Here is a 7082-nt window from a genome sequence, read left to right on the forward strand (position 1 = left end):
CTCGAACTATCCTTCCCTCCCTCGAACTCATCTCCATCTCTCTAACTCTCATCTCTCTAACTCTCATCCCTCTCTAACTCTCCTTCCTTGCTTTAACTCTCCTCGTATCCCTCTCCTCTCTCTAATTCCTTCTCCTACGTCCAGAGATATACTGCTGTGGTGCAAGATCAATTTTAGGATTGAAACAAAAGGAATCCGTTTTCTGTTATTAGTCATAAATGAATCAGCCTTCTGTGATTTGTTCCTAAAGTAATCAGTTTTTTGTTTTTAGTTCATAAAGGAAGCGGTCTTCTGTTATTAGTTCATGAAGGAATCAGTGTTCTGTTATTATTTCATAAGGGAATCTAAGTCTTCTGTTATTAGTTCATTATTTTATGCATTTGTTTGTTTGTTTTCATATAGAACATGGGTTGGTTTTTGACTTTAGTTCCTACGGGAACTAAACTTCCTATGTATAACCGGGCAAGAAGGAGGGCATTTGACGCAGACATACGCATGGTAAATGGCCTGGATGCACCTGACTGGTTCACTGCTAATAGCACTATTAAAGACATTCCTGTCTTTCTCATGTCACATTCCCAGTCAGTGTACTGTATCCAGGCCCAGACAAGGACCCTAGGGATGTCCACTCCACAAAGGGAACAAGCTAGTACCACAGGACACATATACTTGTACTACTAGGTTGTGTTCAGTAGGCACCAAATGGTAGAGAACGTTTTAGAACTGGAGATATTTTGGGAAACTCTCAACAACAAAAAAAGCTCATTTTCAATTTAAAAACGTTATCTGTTTTCATGTCCACTCAACATAAACCTGGTGCTAGTTGCACAAGTTTGTTTACCATTGTGAATCTTGTTCTGGAGGCAGCTCTGCAGAGTGGTCACTAGCTGGCACAGCCACAAAGTCATCAAATCTGATTTGAACCCTAACCTTAATCACACTGCTAACCCTAATGCCTAATCCTAACCATAAATTAAGACCAAAAAGCATATTTTTGTTTTCATAAATGTTCACAATATAGCTAATTTTGACTTTGTAGCTGGCCTATCTAAGGGGAAATCTCTCCAGTACAAGACTCATAACAATTAATGTCAACAAGAAGCCAGCCACTACTAACTTACTGCACTACTCACTTTAAAACGCCCTCTTAGACTACAGGTCACACTTAGACTATTTTTGTTTTAGAATGGCAGTTTCTAACTTATTGATTTGATAATAAATGTCAAGACAGAATGGTACCTAGTAGTTACTTCACGTTTTATGTAATGCCTATGTTTTTATGTATTGTCTTTTTAAAACTATCTGTATAGATATACATGTATTAGAGCTATGTACTGAAGCACACAGTTTGGATCATATTGAATCTCCCAGTGTATCAAATATATGTATGCTAGATCTATGTGACTAACCAATGACATCTGAATTTGTAAATACCCATCAGACGTTTTCTGAAAGAACAAAATGTGCACAAGGTGCCATGGAAACAAAAGGATATTTAATGCGTATTTTCTTCTTCTGCTTTGTCTTGATAGGAAACGTGTTGTTGTATGATAATACCGTATCGACTCCAGGGAACAAACTTAACACACTTGTAAAGATGATATTAACTCTATAAGCACATTGTTGACTATTTCTACTTTACTAAGTGACGTGTCTGATTAGTGCACTGTTTTCTATGTTACACTTAACATCATCTATAAAAGGTTTGTAAATAGTTAAACTTATAAACCCTTTACAGATGAGGATCCTTAAAATGCTACTGTTTTTCTATGTTCTGTATACACCTAATGATTCAATACAACAAATACTATAAAAACAAATACTCCACCTGTGGCGTCTTGATTTTCTCTTGTCTGATGATGTAAACTATAGTCCCAACAATCTATCAAGAGAAGGTGGAATAAACAACAACCATATTGCGTAGACCTATCCACTCCATCCTTTCTCCACAGAGTGTCCAGTGGGTAGGAGTAGGGATTGTTTCTGGACAAGACTACTCTCTGCTCCCCAACCCCCCCCCCCAACCCCCCCAACCATATTGCGTAGACCTATCCACTCCATCCTTTCTCCACAGAGTGTCCAGTGGGTAGGAGTAGGGATTGTTTCTGGACAAGACTACTCTCTGCTCAGCCCCCCAACCCCCCAACCATATTGCGTAGACCTATCCACTCCATCCTTTCTCCACAGAGTGTCCAGTGGGTAGGAGTAGGGATTGTTTCTGGACAAGACTACTCTCTGCTCAGCCCCCCCCAACCCCCCCCCAACCATATTGCGTAGACCTATCCACTCCATCCTTTCTCCACAGAGTGTCCAGTGGGTAGGAGTAGGGATTGTTTCTGGACAAGACTACTCTCTGCTCAGCCCCCCCCCCAACCATATTGCGTAGACCTATCCACTCCATCCCTTCTCCACAGAGTGTCCAGTGGGTAGGAGTAGGGATTGTTTCTGGACAATACTACTCTCTGCTCAGCCCCCCAACCCCCCCAACCATATTGCGTAGACCTATCCACTCCATCCTTTCTCCACAGAGTGTCCAGTGGGTAGGAGTAGGGATTGTTTCTGGACAAGACTACTCTCTGCTCAGCCCCCCAACCCCCCCAACCATATTGCGTAGACCTATCCACTCCATCCTTTCTCCACAGAGTGTCCAGTGGGTAGGAGTAGGGATTGTTTCTGGACAAGACTACTCTCTGCTCAGCCCCCCAACCCCCCCAACCATATTGCGTAGACCTATCCACTCCATCCTTTCTCCACAGAGTGTCCAGTGGGTAGGAGTAGGGATTGTTTCTGGACAAGACTACTCTCTGCTCAGCCCCCCAACCCCCCAACCATATTGCGTAGACCTATCCACTCCATCCTTTCTCCACAGAGTGTCCAGTGGGTAGGAGTAGGGATTGTTTCTGGACAAGACTACTCTCTGCTCAGCCCCCCAACCCCCCAACCATATTGCGTAGACCTATCCACTCCATCCTTTCTCCACAGAGTGTCCAGTGGGTAGGAGTAGGGATTGTTTCTGGACAAGACTACTCTCTGCTCAGCCCCCCAACCCCCCAACCATATTGCGTAGACCTATCCACTCCATCCTTTCTCCACAGAGTGTCCAGTGGGTAGGAGTAGGGATTGTTTCTGGACAAGACTACTCTCTGCTCAGCCCCCCCCCCCCCCCCCAACCATATTGACAAGACGTAGACCTATCCACTCCATCCTTTCTCCACAGAGTGTCCAGTGGGTAGGAGTAGGGATTGTTTCTGGACAAGACTACTCTCTGCTCAGCCCCCCAACCCCCCAACCATATTGCGTAGACCTATCCACTCCATCCTTTCTCCACAGAGTGTCCAGTGGGTAGGAGTAGGGATTGTTTCTGGACAAGACTACTCTCTGCTCAGCCCCCCCCAACCCCCCCCAACCATATTGCGTAGACCTATCCACTCCATCCTTTCTCCACAGAGTGTCCAGTGGGTAGGAGTAGGGATTGTTTCTGGACAAGACTACTCTCTGCTCAGCCCCCCAACCCCCCCAACCATATTGCGTAGACCTATCCACTCCATCCTTTCTCCACAGAGTGTCCAGTGGGTAGGAGTAGGGATTGTTTCTGGACAAGACTACTCTCTGCTCAGCCCCCCAACCCCCCAACCATATTGCGTAGACCTATCCACTCCATCCTTTCTCCACAGAGTGTCCAGTGGGTAGGAGTAGGGATTGTTTCTGGACAAGACTACTCTCTGCTCAGCCCCCCAACCCCCCCAACCATATTGCGTAGACCTATCCACTCCATCCTTTCTCCACAGAGTGTCCAGTGGGTAGGAGTAGGGATTGTTTCTGGACAAGACTACTCTCTGCTCAGCCCCCCCAACCCCCCAACCATATTGCGTAGACCTATCCACTCCATCCTTTCTCCACAGAGTGTCCAGTGGGTAGGAGTAGGGATTGTTTCTGGACAAGACTACTCTCTGCTCAGCCCCCCAACCCCCCAACCATATTGCGTAGACCTATCCACTCCATCCTTTCTCCACAGAGTGTCCAGTGGGTAGGAGTAGGGATTGTTTCTGGACAAGACTACTCTCTGCTCAGCCCCCCAACCCCCCCCAACCATATTGCGTAGACCTATCCACTCCATCCCTTTCTCCACAGAGTGTCCAGTGGGTAGGAGTAGGGATTGTTTCTGGACAAGACTACTCTCTGCTCAGCCCCCCAACCCCCCAACCATATTGCGTAGACCTATCCACTCCATCCTTTCTCCACAGAGTGTCCAGTGGGTAGGAGTAGGGATTGTTTCTGGACAAGACTACTCTCTGCTCAGCCCCCCAACCCCCCCCAACCATATTGCGTAGACCTATCCACTCCATCCTTTCTCCACAGAGTGTCCAGTGGGTAGGAGTAGGGATTGTTTCTGGACAAGACTACTCTCTGCTCAGCCCCCCCAACCCCCCCAACCATATTGCGTAGACCTATCCACTCCATCCTTTCTCCACAGAGTGTCCAGTGGGTAGGAGTAGGGATTGTTTCTGGACAAGACTACTCTCTGCTCAGCCCCCCCCACCCCCCCCCCAACCATATTGCGTAGACCTATCCACTCCATCCTTTCTCCACAGAGTGTCCAGTGGGTAGGAGTAGGGATTGTTTCTGGACAAGACTACTCTCTGCTCAGCCCCCAATCCCCCCAACCATATTGCGTAGACCTATCCACTCCATCCTTTCTCCACAGAGTGTCCAGTGGGTAGGAGTAGGGATTGTTTCTGGACAAGACTACTCTCTGCTCAGCCCCCCAACCCCCCCAACCATATTGCGTAGACCTATCCACTCCATCCTTTCTCCACAGAGTGTCCAGTGGGTAGGAGTAGGGATTGTTTCTGGACAAGACTACTCTCTGCTCAGCCCCCCCAACCCCCCAACCATATTGCGTAGACCTATCCACTCCATCCTTTCTCCACAGAGTGTCCAGTGGGTAGGAGTAGGGATTGTTTCTGGACAAGACTACTCTCTGCTCAGCCCCCCAACCCCCCCAACCATATTGCGTAGACCTATCCACTCCATCCTTTCTCCACAGAGTGTCCAGTGGGTAGGAGTAGGGATTGTTTCTGGACAAGACTACTCTCTGCTCAGCCCCCCAACCCCCCAACCATATTGCGTAGACCTATCCACTCCATCCTTTCTCCACAGAGTGTCCAGTGGGTAGGAGTAGGGATTGTTTCTGGACAAGACTACTCTCTGCTCAGCCCCCCAACCCCCCAACCATATTGCGTAGACCTATCCACTCCATCCTTTCTCCACAGAGTGTCCAGTGGGTAGGAGTAGGGATTGTTTCTGGACAAGACTACTCTCTGCTCAGCCCCCCAACCCCCCAACCATATTGCGTAGACCTATCCACTCCATCCTTTCTCCACAGAGTGTCCAGTGGGTAGGAGTAGGGATTGTTTCTGGACAAGACTACTCTCTGCTCAGCCCCCCAACCCCCCCAACCATATTGCGTAGACCTAACCATCCACTCCATCCTTTCTCCACAGAGTGTCCAGTGGGTAGGAGTAGGGATTGTTTCTGGACAAGACTACTCTCTGCTCAGCCCCCCAACCCCCCCAACCATATTGCGTAGACCTATCCACTCCATCCTTTCTCCACAGAGTGTCCAGTGGGTAGGAGTAGGGATTGTTTCTGGACAAGACTACTCTCTGCTCAGCCCCCCAACCCCCCCCAACCATATTGCGTAGACCTATCCACTCCATCCTTTCTCCACAGAGTGTCCAGTGGGTAGGAGTAGGGATTGTTTCTGGACAAGACTACTCTCTGCTCAGCCCCCCAACCCCCAACCATATTGCGTAGACCTATCCACTCCATCCTTTCTCCACAGAGTGTCCAGTGGGTAGGAGTAGGGATTGTTTCTGGACAAGACTACTCTCTGCTCAGCCCCCCAACCCCCCCAACCATATTGCGTAGACCTATCCACTCCATCCTTTCTCCACAGAGTGTCCAGTGGGTAGACCTATCCACTCCATCCTTTCTCCACAGAGTGTCCAGTGGGTAGGAGTAGGGATTGTTTCTGGACAAGACTACTCTCTGCTCAGCCCCCCAACCCCCCAACCATATTGCGTAGACCTATCCACTCCATCCTTTCTCCACAGAGTGTCCAGTGGGTAGGAGTAGGGATTGTTTCTGGACAAGACTACTCTCTGCTCAGCCCCCCAACCCCCCAACCATATTGCGTAGACCTATCCACTCCATCCTTTCTCCACAGAGTGTCCAGTGGGTAGGAGTAGGGATTGTTTCTGGACAAGACTACTCTCTGCTCAGCCCCCCAACCCCCCAACCATATTGCGTAGACCTATCCACTCCATCCTTTCTCCACAGAGTGTCCAGTGGGTAGGAGTAGGGATTGTTTCTGGACAAGACTACTCTCTGCTCAGCCCCCCAAGCCCCCCCCCCCAACCATATTGCGTAGACCTATCCACTCCATCCTTTCTCCACAGAGTGTCCAGTGGGTAGGAGTAGGGATTGTTTCTGGACAAGACTACTCTCTGCTCAGCCCCCCAACCCCCAACCATATTGCGTAGACCTATCCACTCCATCCTTTCTCCACAGAGTGTCCAGTGGGTAGGAGTAGGGATTGTTTCTGGACAAGACTACTCTCTGCTCAGCCCCCCCCAACCCAAGGCCACCAGCCAGCCACACCTATACTAACTACCTACCAGGCTGTTTACATCTCTAGGACCAATAAGTACAGGAGCTGCTCATGATTCATTCATCCCCAGATCCATTACCCCTGACAGGACAAGGGGAACTGAAATAACCCTCTTCATTTTTAATGAGTTCCCCTCCCAGCCAATGTAGTCAAACAAAACAGAAGGAAAATAATCATTAAACAACCACAGGCCCCTAAAAGAGAAGGAGAAGGGATTAGGGAAGTATTTTTGTACTGCACACAGAGCCAGATGCTACCACTGATTCCCTTCTCTCTGAGTCTAATGGGATCCTCATTCACACTGGATTATCAACACAAAATATGCATTAGGAGAAATCTGCAGGCCTCAAACTCTGTGGAAAAGTTGAGTTATGTTGACCTATAACTCAAACAGAAAGAAAAATACAGA

The sequence above is a fragment of the Oncorhynchus gorbuscha genome, linkage group LG16 (assembly GCF_021184085.1).
Source record: "Oncorhynchus gorbuscha isolate QuinsamMale2020 ecotype Even-year linkage group LG16, OgorEven_v1.0, whole genome shotgun sequence".
Lineage (NCBI taxonomy): Eukaryota > Metazoa > Chordata > Actinopteri > Salmoniformes > Salmonidae > Oncorhynchus > Oncorhynchus gorbuscha.